The sequence below is a fragment of the Acromyrmex echinatior genome, chromosome 5, assembly GCF_024713525.1.
Source record: "Acromyrmex echinatior isolate Ae372 chromosome 5, ASM2471352v2, whole genome shotgun sequence".
NCBI classification, from domain to species: Eukaryota; Metazoa; Arthropoda; class Insecta; order Hymenoptera; family Formicidae; genus Acromyrmex; species Acromyrmex echinatior.
The window spans coordinates 6,613,708-6,629,115 of record NC_141856.1 but is presented as its reverse complement, the minus strand read 5'-3'; the positions used below and the strand labels follow the sequence as shown (position 1 = coordinate 6,629,115).

The 15,408-nt window shown below is 38.3% G+C and overlaps 1 protein-coding gene across 1 annotated transcript in view; it reads right to left on the bottom strand.

Annotated features, from left to right (window-relative positions):
* The window catches only part of LOC105143795 (headcase), a 166,737-nt gene that overhangs the window by 46,185 nt on the left and 105,144 nt on the right, over nucleotides 1–15,408 (bottom strand). The window lies entirely within an intron of this gene.

Sequence of the window (15,408 nt, the reverse complement as noted above, 5' to 3'; positions counted from 1 at the left end):
GGAAATCAAGATAATCGGCCACACATTTTCGAGATAAGACGAGAAAGTGGGAGGAGGAAACGAGGAGGTGATGCGAGAGTTTCAAGCGATATCAGACGGAGGTAAAGCAAACGCACGAAACTGGTCTCTTCGCTCCTTTATTCCTGTTTTTCGTCTCGCTTCTCCTCGCGCGGATTCAGAAGCAAACCAGATTACGATCCATTTTGTTGATCGGCGCGACGCGACGGCAATCGATACGACTGTCCAGTTTGCAATCGAGAAAAGAGGAGGATCGAGATCGTCCAACCGGCACGAGACCGGCATTGGACAGAACGAGGAAGTGGAATAAATGTTTCTATCCTTAATTAAGCGAACGCGCGGTATAGTGGTTGCGCTTTATCGAATGTTCACCAGCGGAAAAAGCATTTTTAGCTCGTCGGCGCGGAAGTGGCGCATTTATCTTGTGATAGAGAGGAAACACCAGTATGCGGCTAATAATAATCGATGTTCGTGTAAAACGGGACTCACGAGTAAATATACATGAAATTTAATTTAAGACTCTCGAGCATCAGAATCTTTAGCTTGTAGATAATACAAGTAATACAATTAATATTTTATATATGGAAAAACGATAATCTACGATATGAAACAGATGTTTTTTTTTACTGAAATTGTATAAACTATTGGATAATTTATTTTTTTTTTTTTTTACGGGAATTAATAAGTAATACAACAAAGAGAAAGAGGAAGAGAAATATTTTAGCATTCAATAAGACAAATTAATTCATTTCAATAAGCTAATATTAGATAATAGCACAAGTATGATTTCTTTTTTGATATTTTTTTTAACTCTCCACCGGCCAAGTCAAAACTTTGAAAACATAGTCGATATTTTGATTGTAAATTCTAATAGATAAATTTAAATACATAAAGAATAAATGAAATGCTGTACGATTTCTATAGCGTTAAAAATTTCGTAATAAATTTAAGTAACATGTAATGGAAGCTTGTGATTATGAGGTAACTGAAAAATAATGAATGGTTTAACTGAAAATTAAGTTACAATCTTAAATGTAATGAATGTGTGCATTAAATTTCATAAAATTGTATGAAAAGTACATTAAATTTTATGTACATATACTTTTAAATATACTTTTAATTTAATGTGTGTGTGTGTATTTAAATTATAAATACATTAAATTTAATGTAATGTAATTACATTTAATGTAATGTCATGAAATGAAATTCAATTTGTGTTAACAATTTAAAAGTACATTAAATTTTATGATATTTTTAATACACCGTATGTTAGTAAAAAAAACCTCATTTTTATGCTTATATAAATATGCAGGAAATTTTTCAGGTTTTTATACAGTCCGCCGGAACAATATAAAAATCTGCATTGTAGCTGAAAGAGTTGGCGGAAAAGGGGAAATTCCACATGGCCGACGCACGACGGAGAGATAAAATTGTTAAACGCATAAAGTTTTCAAGAACTTGCAGCATATGTATAAATGTCAATATACAAGAGAATTAATAATCATCCACCGAAAGAAAAGATTGGTTGCTGTAACAATTTTTTCTTTCAGTTTTTCTTTCGATTTTGTGGAAAAGCAGTATCGATACAACTGGCTAGCAAGTATGACGTCTCTCTCTTATTTTCTGTATTCGCTCGACAAATCCATTGACACTGATCGACAAGACAGAACTCGAAAACTTACGCTCGTGATCATAAATTTATCCATAATACGCAGAACTGTAAATTATTATCGTAGTAAATTATTTTAACCGAGCAGTCAGGATACCAGCGACTTGCGATCGCGTGACGAGGAAGTCTGCAATATCATATCGCTGGATGCTCGCCCACGATTGTTCCAGCGCAGGTGGGCTCTAATAATGGCGAAAAAAGAAATCTATGGAATTTTATATACTCATGTGAGAACGCTTTCAACAGATTCATTAATCTTCCACCTATTGAATACCTGGCGATATATTGACGCCGTAATATTGACATTAAATCGGGTCCAGTCATTGATACAGCAAATTTTCTATGAGTATTTAAAAATTGCGTATATATTAATTAAATAAATGTTCAGTGAGAATGAATTTATTTTATTTGCAAATATCCTATTCAGTTAGAACTTAGGATATATTGTATCGATTAATCCCTCGGTTTAATTATTAAATCCTCGGGTCCAAATCAAAATACATATCATAATTTTAGATTACGTTTGTATCTACGTAAGCTCTTTCTCGACCTTTGTCTTTGATTACCAATTCTAAACTCTCTACCCGTATCTCACGACAAACCATTATAACTCTTCGTAATATGCACTTTACATAGCCATTGTGTACAAATAGAAACGCGTACCGATGATAAAAATTAATCAATCAGGGAACACTGACATGTCTCATAAATAATACTAACGTTATCTTGTTAGCCGTTACTAAACTTCGTTCGTCGCAAAAGTCACGCACGGATAAACTATAGGGATTACGAGATGCGTTCCCCACGGCATCCTAAAAGCAGCGTCGACAATTTTACGAGCTTCTGCTTGTAATTACATACTCGGTACTAAGTACAACTAGTGCGACTTCGTAAGCCATAAAATAGCACGATACAAGCGATAGTCATTGGTCCGGCAAATTAGCAACGCGACGTTTATTAACCGTTGATCCTACATCTCGTCTTGCAGTTTTTACGCGTCTCGGATGGAGACGGGTTGTCAATGTGACGTAAATTTCTCGAAGACATTGATGCGTCCTTCAAATATAAATTCACACTCCGCTACTGCGGCTTCTAAACTTGCCATTCGTTTTTGCAAATTGTATCGAGCCGTACACGACCGGCAAAAGAATGAGAAAGTCGGTAGCTTCGCGAAAAGTGGAACAACCGATTTAATATCCCAGAACGAGATACCAATATCAATCTCGATAAATCATAGATAATATATGTAGAACATTACCTTTACAATGGAACAGCTCTTTTGCAACTGCAACGAGCTAGCTTGCCACTTTTTGAAATGCCTGTAATCTCGACGTTATCACCGTGTCGCAAAGTCGACTCAACAGGCTTTGATACGAATGTCGTTCGCGTCACAAGTAATCAAGTACAAGAGATACGGAAGGTCGGATAAGGAGGAAGAGGTATTCGCGGAACCACCAGAGGCAGCGAAGTCTTCGTGCTCATCGCGAAACAGCGCGAGTGAAAGAGAAGCGAAAAATACCTGATGCGGTTTGTTCGGAGTGGCACTCCCTGTCTGTCGACCCACGCCGACTATCTCGCGGGCTGCCACGCGATATTATTATGTGCACATGCCCATGTATCACGGACTACCTGACAGATCGCGTCCGTACGGGAGAGCGAACAGCCGGCTAGGTGTGGTTGATACTCGCGCGGTTATACGTACGATAAAATAAACGAGCTTGTCTCTCTCTCTCTCTCTCTCCCCCCCCTCCCCTCTGTCTCGCTCTCTTTTTCGAACGCTCTCCCATCTCACACCGATCTATCATTCCCTCTCTTTCTTTGCTTCCTCGCTCCTCTCAGCACCGCAACGACGCCTGTACCGACAACTTTTAAGGTCACAGACCTCGGTGCCTGCCCCCCTTATATTCCCCGTCGTCGGGCGAAATGAGGGCGGACCGGAGAAAATTTCTTACGAGTCCTCTCTTCGCCACTGCACTTCAAAGACCAATTCGCGATGCGTCTTGCACTTCTTCGTATTACGTACGTGAATGTATCGGATTCGGTATAATGTATTTAAAGGATGTTGATTGAGCATCTATAATTTTTATTTTCGAGAGAAAGTCCAAGTTTTGATTCTTAAAAGTTATTTACAACTTCTTCCTGAGAACCATTAATCTGTACTCGTATAAGGATGGAGAATTACAAATTATATATATGTGTGTATGTGTGTGTGTGTGTATATATATATATATATATATAAAAGATAATAAAAAGGTAATATAATCACTGATCATAATCTTTCCACATCCCGCTCTCTATATTCAGTATGTGTAACAAAAAATAAGTTAGTATACTTTCAGAGTCACATTCTTTTACATTGCAGGTTTCTCGTTCAGCGCAAATAACGACACCGCCAACGTCAGCGAGTGTAAACTCGATATCTGGTTTCGCCAATAAACGCAAAAATTGGAAATGCAAATGCACGTCGGCGAGCTCGCGTAGGTCAACAACCGGCTGACGAGGTAGACTGATTAATCACGAAGTACGCCCACGTAACTAGAAATAAGATAGGCGTGACAACGTGTCAGGAAAATGCGACAAAATATCAAATAACGGAAAGTGAGTGCGACTTTGTTTGTTCCCGCACAAGTCGTGGTATTATTACGCACTCAACCAACGTTTCAACTCTACCGATTATCACGAATGTTGTATACGGGATGTCTTTTAGTTAATTCCACGAATATCTCTCGGAAATTCTAAAATTTGCTTCAATATTTCACGAATATTTTTCAGAACACTATTAAGTTACAATCCTCTTATTATCTAATTATTAAATACATATATCAATCGAATAAGTCATATAAACCAACAAACAACTTTGTATATATTTTCATGTTCTACATACTTTTTTTAAAAGTGTAAAGATACGTGTTGCATCCGGTGATACGGTGGCAGGGTCTCGATTATATTTTACACTGTCCCGCGGTTCCGCATTTATAGATCTCTCGTATTTAAAAAGAAGAAAAGAAGACAAACTCCCACTTCAAGTATCCCTCAATACTTTACGCACCGCAGCTTTATCTACGTTCGCGTCTCATAAATCTCAAATATCGATATTGGGCGAAGCATATCGAAAGCGGATTACGCGAAACGCAAACGCATGTAAACGGATAAGCGGTGAAGAAAGCACAGGATACGATACGAGAACGCTGGACCATCCTCGGCCACCCCCGACAGGCTCCTTCGAATGAAATCTAACAAAGGAAACGGGCTACCGACGTATATCCTCACATATTGCCGGACTAAGCGGATAAGGATATGGAACGCAGGATCCTCAAACGGCCCTCCGACAGCACAAAGGGAGCCTGATTGCCCGTGGATGATTTACCGCGACAGCGGCGCACGACACTCCGCGATATCCGTGGATGCACCCTATAATAAAAGCTAGTAGGATCGAGTATAACTCGAAACACGCAGACGCGGGAGAAGATGCGGATCGGGGCCGCCAAGCGGAGACGATGATGTCGAAAAGTACGATGGAGAAAAAGAGCAATGAGTGCAAGTGCGACCTTACGACAACGCGACAACAGCTGGATGATATACCGAGAATATATTTTGCGAATAAAACGTGCACGTGATGTTTCTTGAAGACTCAACATTCAATATGTTTAAGGTTTTCTGTGAAATAATTACATTTTTGGGAGGAAGATCCTTTTGAACTTATTATCGTTTACTTACTGTGCTATGACAAAGTCTAGATATCATTTCTATTAACCTGGACCCTCTAGATGTCCGTTGATTTTATCTCTTTGCAATCAAGAAACATTTCTCCAGGAGAGAGACTTACCTGAAAAAGATAAAAAATATTATAATTATTAAATCTTCAAATTATTAAATACATTAGGAATAATCAGATAATATAAGAATGATTTTTACTCAATCTTTCTTTTTTAGTACGTAACAAACGTCCTACGTTTTATTTTCTCCATAACTAACGCTCTGTAAAGTATATCCCGGTTAATTTTCTTCTTACGTACGTAACTCGTTGAAGGGTTAAATATGAAAGGGTTAGACTAAAAGCTTCTATCGCTGCTTTTCCGCTGGTAAGAACGCGAGGAAACATATTCGCTATTGCCTCTTGCCGAGAGTTTCTTTGTTCCCAAGATCTCTCGTTCGTTTGTACGCCCTCGCTTACTCGCCGAACTCATGATATAACAGAAGTAAATAGCAGGATAAACGCAGGTAAGCCATTCTCAGCCGTAAGAGCGTAAGAGCGGAATATATCTCTTACGTTTCCTGGGTTATTTACCCCCTCGCTTCATTCGTGAGACATCGAAGGGGCTAAAAGCGTGTAATGAAAATAGTCCCTCCTAATTCGGCGCGATCTCTGACCGTATGGCTCGTCTTCTACCATCTAAAAATAACCCCCGCTCGGACCTCCTCTCATCACGACTTCGTAATAACGTCTGTGTCGCCTACGATCCACGCCATTTCGTTTCTTCGATGACAATACTGATGCACGTGGGTCTTATTGTACGCGCGGACACGTAGGAAGAATTTTCTCCTTCGCGAAACATTCTCCGCTTGCAACCTTGAAATACCATGGAAAAAGAAAAAAAAATTCGCATAAAACGTAGTACGTTATCGACGGTATTTATTAGAAAGGATTTATTAGTGAAGGCAAAGATTGGTGATGTCAGTAGCGCTGAAAGCAATTCAGGAAGTAATAATTGTTGGACGATCCCCTCAACTATGATATAATCAAGGGGTGGATCGTAGCAAAACGATTTCAACGAGATCTCGTCGTAATATAATCTTGTAATAACCGTTCTCCACCCTCATGCGCGTGGTGCCTCGTAGATCGCGTAGCAAGATACAATTTTATCTATTAGACGTTCCGACGAACGTAGGCCAAGAAATGAAACAGAATGGACAAAAATGAAGCAGCATGCCTCGTCCTACCTCGTGCCATTTATCATAGATCTTGCTCCATAATCTAGACTACTAAAATGGCTAAGATGCACGTTTTCCTCGTTAGATTCCGTTCTATCCCCGCGGTACTAAAAATTAATGAGAAAACACGACCGCCCAGAGAGTTCTATCCCCGATTTGCAAGTTTCAAGTGTATTTGAACAAACAATGTGAAATATTCTTTAAATTATTCTATTCCTTTAAAATTAAATTAGCTTATAATTACATATTAAACAGGAAAAGAACAAAATAAAGTAATCATAAACAATTATAATAATTGTAAATTTGGAATAAATATGGAAATATTCGTAATATCAAAAAAATTTGATTGTAATAAGTATATTCGTGGGTGTTTTGTAAATTCTATTGATTTATATTTTTCATAAGAAATTTATAATTTACATGGTACTGTAATTCAAACTATGTCCACGCTAATCGTGTTTAGTGGTGCAATTTGTCTGTTATAATACGAACCCATCCAGAGAGCAGATGTGTGTCGATATATAGATCAGAAACAGGGAGAAGCAGCCGCAGCAATTTTGTCTCTCATCCTCGACTCTCTAATTCTCTCATAGAATCGTTAAGCTAGCATCGCCTACCCTTAGAGAAACCAGCGTTCGTTTCTCTCTGTCTCTATCTCTCTCTTTCTCTCTTCTGTGTGCCCCCTCATCCCATGGGAAAGCATCTCGATCTATCAGCAGTCCGCGCTTTTCGGCCGTCGGCAGTCAGCTACGACGATAGAGCGTAATTTCAAGCTCTTATCAGTCGGCACCTCCGACCTCAAGGGATGCCTTTGTCGTTGGAGGCAGTGAGCCAGGAAGAAGGATAATCTTCCTTGCTCTCTGACTACCAACGAGGGAAAGGAGGAGGCGTTTCGCGCTCCATGACTGCTCGTTACAAGGTCTTGGTTATCTGGTCAGGAAGGAGAGACTCGGAAGACACGGAGACAAATGTATCGCTTGAAGAGGTGTCAAAGTAGGTGAATCCTCCTAAAAATGGAGGCTCGAGTAATGGAGGGTTATAGGCAGGGAATTTAGATGAAGAGTAAATGGGGGAGAGATGAGGGAAAGAGCGGAGCAAATCGTGCAATCCCGTGGCTACCAATAATTGTCGAAATTTGCATATCTTCAATACTGCTCATTCGACTGAACAAGGTGAACTGAGGACGATTTCCTCATCTACTCACTCACGGGATTTTCTTTCTCTGCGACGCAAGAGACTTCTGCGCAGTTCTTTCATTATAGATGAAACAGCATAAACAGCGAATTGCTTCAACAACAAAGAACATGCGTAAGTTACTTTTTTGTGACAAATATTAACAATTAATATAACTTTGTAATACAAAATAGTAATGCATAAAGCATAAAGGTAGATTTAAACCAGCTTAAGCATAATGTTAAAAATATGTGAGCAACCTCAAATATATATTTCATTTTCTTATAGAATAATCCGTGAATATCGGATAAATTAACTTTCCATGTGATCGAGTGAATAATGCGGCATGTGTGATCGCTCGTAAATGGATATTCAAGCGAGAATGAGCGCGGGAACAAAGATAGGAGGCTCTCTCCTTCAATGAAGAAAAAGATGTGCAAAGGAGAGAGAAAGACGTCGTGTAATCCTGCCGCTACCAGTAATTAGCGACATTTGCATATCTCTCTCGCTGACTGTCTTGCGCCGCAGCGGCAGCAAGAGAAAACGATTTACATGCGAATAGCCCCACTTTGAATGCCGCAAAAATGACTGCGTTCTCGTAAATAAGAATAAGAACTATTTACGAATGCCAAGAAACCTCTGTGCATCGTGAGAGAAATTGCGGAGCCCGAGGTAAGAAGGGCTTGAAAGAAAAGCTTCACGGAACGATTATGAAGTGCGAAGCCTCAAAACCGGTGATCTTCGTGATATTAATGGAACCGAATAAATCTTAAGATTGAAATTAAATTTCTTTCTACGTAAATAAATCATATAAATTGCTTTAAAAAATTTCTTTGAAAGCAGTTAAAATTAATTGGATCGTGAGTGATTATCAATTATTCGCAATTAACTAGAATTTCTTCAGGCAATGTTTCTCTCGTCATATATTTCATATTGATGTAATTGTAAATTACAGATGTAATTTAAAAAGGAATAAAAAACATGCAGACAAGATTGAAAGCTGAAGAATCGAAGGATTCATTTATAATTATCTCGTAATTGCACTCGTTAAAAGCGCTGTAAATGTCAGTCACCTGCTTTCGAGTTTGTTGCTCGCATGAAGTTTCGCCGGAAAGTTTCGCGAAAAAGCTTTAACGACCGAAGCAAATGTTGGTCGTTGCCACAGTATTTCGCTTTGCATAATTGCGACATAATTCGCGCGCTTTATCGTTCCTTCGTGTCCTTAATGTCTCGGAAAGTTTCGGAGCCCGGTCTTAGAATTGTAGTAGGGCGACAATGGCTCGTTATAGAGCCTAATACCACCGTGAAAGAACTAGGATTAAGAGTTGTAAACCACCTTGCAAATTGCCGACTGTCCTTGAAAGTGCAAAATCCAATGACGTTAATGTCATGATAAGAAAATATAATCTGCGGGAGAAAAAAATATAGAGAAATATTAATCCGACAACAAATATAAAAAAAGCGTGTTAACGGATACAAAAATAGCACGAACAAAAATGAAAGTAATCGTCACGCTGACAGGAATAACAAACTAAACTACAATAATAAAGTAAAAAATATATATACATGTATTTCTTTCTCGTATTTAGTTTTTATATATATATATATATATATATATATATATATACACAGTATTTCAATATAATCAGTTTTAATAAAATATCGCGTCTTTCAATGGATGATACAGAGAAAATTGATTCCGTGACAAACTTTGAAAAAAGAGGAAGTGCACTGATGAAAATTAGAAATACGTGGAGAAATAAGACAGGAGATTCGCGAGGATGCGAGGAATCTCATCTACGAGAGACACGGATGAATCGGAGTGAGACAACTACGCAGTGGCACGCTTTATTGCTAATAGGATGTTGCCCGGTTAATTCCCAGCAGAGAAGCTGAGTCGAACGAACGGAGAGTTCGTAAAGTTTCGGAAGGGAAGTGGCTCCTACTAGAGAAAGTGGTGGTAATACAGGAAGGGGAGGAAGGGAGTAGAAGGGAGTAGAAGGGAGTAAAAGGGTCGGTTGCGCGACGGGGGCAACCCTTGAAATTTTACTGCGAAACGCCCGTCCCGATGAATTTGCATGGAAATTTGCTGTCAAGGTGAGACGTACATCTCATGAGAGAATTAACTCGGTTACGTCTAATGAGCACCGAAGATGTCGAGAGGAACTTGGTAGAAGGCACCACTACCGAAAGGGTAGCCCCTATTCGATCGATCTGCTGAAGTTTGCGGTGCACATTGATTACGATCAAGTTTAACGTGAGTACATTAAAGTCGACTGTTAGTTACCCTTTCACATCGATATTGATCCTAATAATAAATTACATCGACAAAGGAGTAATTACATCAATAATTTATCCTGTATCCAACTACAGTGACTACTCACAGCTATTTTATTCGTATATATTTTACTGTTATAAATATGACAATATGGAAAATAAATTGTAATTGATATGATTGCGTCTGTAATATTAATTATATTAAACTCGTAAATATTATTTTTCATTACTGCGCAATCAAAACTTATAGATGCCGCAGGGAGTTTCTCTGTCGAGAAATAAAAGCAATTTTCAGTTCATCGACTAGTAGACGCAAGCTTTTATCATGCCAAACTGGATGGAGATACCGAATGCTAAAACGACGAAACGCCTAAAGCTACTCGTCGTAAATCTTGAACGAGATTTGCGAAAGAATCAGGGCAAAAGAGGAAACTTGTATTAGGGATACAAGAAAATAGGGAATAATGACAGTCGTCGGAAACAAAGAAAAGCACTCACAAGACGAAACTCGAGCACGACCACAAAGAATTCTCGTTTAAATTATAAAATTACTAAGTTCGTATATAAGCCTGTCCGTAAGCTTCTTACGGGAGTTAACTAACCTCATAAAATTAGTGGGTAGGTGTAAACTTACTCCTCCTTGCCGAGACACCAGACATTCTCTGCTTGCTTGGTCCCTCCTTCGTCACCCTTTTCTTAATGCCGGCCTCCATGCCACGGTTTCCGTCACCTCGTAAAACCCAGTCGAGACAATGCGAGAATGTAGTAAGCAACACGATGAAATCCTTCCTTTCTCCGCACACAAACTCTCAAAAAGCAAAACCCTTCCTCGAGTATCCCTGGCGATATTCCTCGTGTACGTATTCTGTGTATCACCCCTCGGTGCGGTTTACCTTCCTGTTAAAATGTCGAGAACATGCGAGAGCATTCTCGACATTTCATTCCAGAATGGTGAAAACAAAGCCGAAGAGCTTTTGATATTTATTACACAAAAGTAGAAATGTTATTAATGACAAATAATGATGAAAGACGAAAAGTTCTCTTTCACAATCGAAAGATACCATACAATTACATTATATCCTTTAAGAAAATATTTGATACATATCTTCCGTTATATATATGGATAACATGAAATTGTCTATTCACTTGGGAAACGAATTTTCAGTCTGCTCTTCAACTACGAGCCGTATCGTTCTCTTGAAACAATAACGAGGTGCTTGCCTTTAACGAAGAAAGTTTCGGTGCGGCGCGGCGCGGTTACTGGCTATTCATACCGTCGTCTCTACCAGCTGGATGGGCATGTCTGTTATATGTATGTAAGCACCTCTAAGTACCGGTCTGCTCCGTATAAATTAAGTGAACCGCGTGTTTAAATGCAAAGTAAGGTTCGTGAATAAAATGGACGACTTGCAAGGAAAGAAGAGACAAAAGACGAAGAAAACAGCAAAAGGCTCAGAAAAGCGCGTCTCGATGCTTCATTCAGTAATTGTTTGATCTAAATATGCATAGAATATGACGAAAAAGATATCTTCATACACACACGCATATATATATATATATTCACATATAAAATATTGTACGTACATCTTCGTCCTCGCAGAAAATTGAGTCACGTAATGTGGAGATAGGAATAATGACAAGATTGTTCCTTCCCCACAATTAAATCAACAGAAATAATGGTGCGGCAAATCTATACTAGACGAACTATTTCCTTTTATTAATAAAATAAAAAGGATTGCGTTGTATTGTTGAGTCGCTGTTTACACAGAACTTTTTACATATAATTAGTATGCTTTATTAATATTAAATAATAATTACGTATTACACTCGTCTTTTACAAATATTTAATTAGCCAATCTAAGCTGTACTCACGTAGAAATTATTTATATTGCGCAACAAAATTTTCGCCCAATGTTAAGTAGTTAAAATGAAAAGACAATCGATAGAATTTTATGATATCGGTCGAATATTGTATGATTAACATATCCATTTTATATCCAGATTTCTATATAGACTCTGGCATACTTTACATTTATTTTTATATTTATCCTTTTAACCTATTACGATCTGTGGGAATAGAAATGTGCGTTTATGTCGGCTAGGGGTAATAAAATTAATTAGCAAAGTGTCTCGTAGGAGACGATGGACTTCTTAAACGAGGAATCTGCATTTTAAATTTCTTTCGGCATGAAGAAACAAACTCCAACGCTTGAAAAATACTGTTATTTTCAGACGATTATCGCTATTGCCAAAGATTTAATCGTTCTCACAAAGAATTAAGTACGCCTAAATATTCAAATGCGAATAACACGAAAAATACATAATACTGTAGACATGATAAATTTATAAATGTTTAAAGATTTATGAGAAAGAGAGAGAGGAGGGGAGGGAGGGGGTATTAGAAAGAGAAAATCACCGACATCAAAAGTTTGTTTAAATAGTGTCAATAATAAAGCAATGGTGTCGGCATTATCTTACAGGAATTATTTATTCAACAGTATTTAATAGGATCTATAAAGAATATCAAAAATACATTTCTTAAAACAGTGAAAGTAATCGTTATCTCTCACTATACATATAATCTCTATTCGAATTACGTAAAATTATTTAACATATATGCAGCAATAATTCTGAGTATCACTACAATTAAAATGACAACAAATAAAATTTACGTAAATTATAATTTTAATACAAAATCCTTATACGAATCACAAGACTATCGAATATAAAATAATCAATAATTGAAAATGTAATCAGAAAGATTCAACAAACCATAGAGCATGTAAATGATGATAAAAGTGGATCGACATGAAATTGGGATGATTGGGACGGACGTCACCTGATAGCTTCACAAAAACGACCTGCCAAATCGAGAACCCAACGTACCACACCTAGCCATTGTTAACGAGGACACAATGTCACGCTGTATAATGCACAATGCACTACTCTTGCCAGTGTATTAATGCACAATGATGCGCATATTGCGGAACCTTTTTGTTTCATCGCCCCTAATTATACTAAAAAAAAAAAAATAGTATATATTGTGAAACCTTATTATCGGTTTAAGCAATCACTTCGATTTTATAGATTAAAAGTGTGTTTCACTTGAACTGCTACTCAATTTCTTATACACTCTAAATTTTTGAGAGTGAAATTTCACTCTCTGAAAGCAAAGACTGAAGATAAATGTTAAGTTTAACCCCCCCTACATCCAATCTTGACGAAATTAAGCTCATTTGACGTGTTTTTGCACAAAACAAACGAATAAAGCGTCGCTGTTGCGAAGCGAGATACTAATCATTAAAGTTGATCTTTTAGGAAATTCACTCCTTGAAGGAATGAAGTGAAATTCACTTTTGCCGGACTGACGCAACTATCACTTTCCTTGGAGTGAAATTTCACTCCCAAAAATTTAGAATGTAGATTTCTGATGATATATAAAATTATTTTATAAATCACAAATCCTTATTTGACAAACTATTAGGTGAAATTTTGCTGTCGAGTAAGTACTGAGTGTCGCAGAAATTTTATTAGCAATTTTTAATATTTAAACTACTACTACTTCTACTAAAAATGTTGTCTAATTGCTGACATCTCACCTTTTACTGCTTCTTTATCTACTTTTGCGTCTTGCTTTACATATTCAATTTTGTTTGTACCGCAATGTCAATGAAGCTATTATTATTATATTATTCTCTGCTCACCAATTTTTTTCTAAAATATTAGAAATTTTCAGTTACTAACGACACTTTGATCATTCAAATGTTATTAAACTCGCGCATTTCGATCGAGTATCCGATGTGGCTAAAATCAGGCGGCTCTATCGCGATCCACCGTCGCCATCCTATCTCTTTTTTTTTTTTCGTCGGAAACAATGTTACCGGACAGCATTTAATTTCCTGACCGCCGTACACGGCCGGCGCCAATCTCCTCCGGTAATTTCAACCGCGCGACAGTTTCGCGCCGGTGCGACAGAGAATCGAATGTGCGAGAGAGCTGAGCCGGCGCCCGAATGTGACATTATCTCGCGACGCCGACGCCGGTCGTCGTCGTCCCCTCGTCGAGACTCCAGACGCGGTAACGTGCAGACCAGAGAGCGATGCGCGTGTTCGCCTGATAGGAACATTGTCGGAGAACTTCCTGGCGACGATAACGCGCGTGCGACATGTCTCGATTTCGCATCTGTTCGCGCCAGCCAAGACTTGCACTCCCATAACCGGAAATTTAATGCTAGATATGGCACGTTAACGCATAATCAAATTTACAATTAAGAAATTCAATATTGATAAAATCAAAATTGAAGCAACTAAAAAGTTTATAAAATATTTTATACGTTTTTTAATTGGGAATAAAATTGAAGATATATAAACTGTCTATCTATATTATAGTATTTGAATTCTTCAAAAAAAAAAAAAAAAAAAAAATTATGTTCTTTTTATTTCCTTTTTTATGGGTAGCTATTATTTTATAAGAATAATCGAAGGGCTTAATATGATGGAGAAGAAAGAAATTGTTAGCGGCAAGAAAAGCTCGCATCAAGCTCCATTTACCGTCGAGAGTCCTTAATCATGACGAAACATTCGAAGTTAAGAAACGAAGGGAGGTGCGCCTGGCAGCACAAAAATGAGAACGGACTTGTATTTCCTGTCGTATTTATACCGGCAAGAAACGGGCAAGAAAACCGCGTCACGGGGCGTTTCGTGCAACGGAACAATGCGGTCTGAAATGCAGGCACCGTGACGCCGAAAACGCATCGCGTTTCGTACGCCTCCATCTTGTCCGATTAATCACGGACCTGGAGGTACGGAGTTTCCGGCATCCTTCTTCAAGAAGGTAGGACAAAAGGGACTCGAGATAGCGGGAGAAACTAGCGTGTGGTAGCACGTTACTGTTTCTCGTCAAAGCTGAGAACGATATGTGACTATACTTGTGCCATAAACGCGTGCCTGTGAAATCTTAAAGAAAAAGTCGCTCACACGCGATATACCTGAAAGGCGCAAATTGAAACTCTGTCATCCTCTCGTCCTTTTTAACTTACGGATTTTGATATGCGATATTTAATACGGTTATTTTTACGGTACGTAAAGGAGAATTAACAGGGGGAAAAAATGCGCCCGTCACGCCGCGTTTAATATTTTATAAAGCCCATCGCCCGGCGAAATAAAAACGGAAGACACGCGAGAATGTACGAGCGCACCAGAAAAATGGACAATGAAGAAAGAGCAGGGGAAGGAATGCAGACACGTAAAAAGTGGCGATTGTTAATTAAATCCGGTAAGCCGCGGGGGAACCTGGTTCCAACCACCCGCCATCATCATCCGTTCTATTTTCGTATTTGT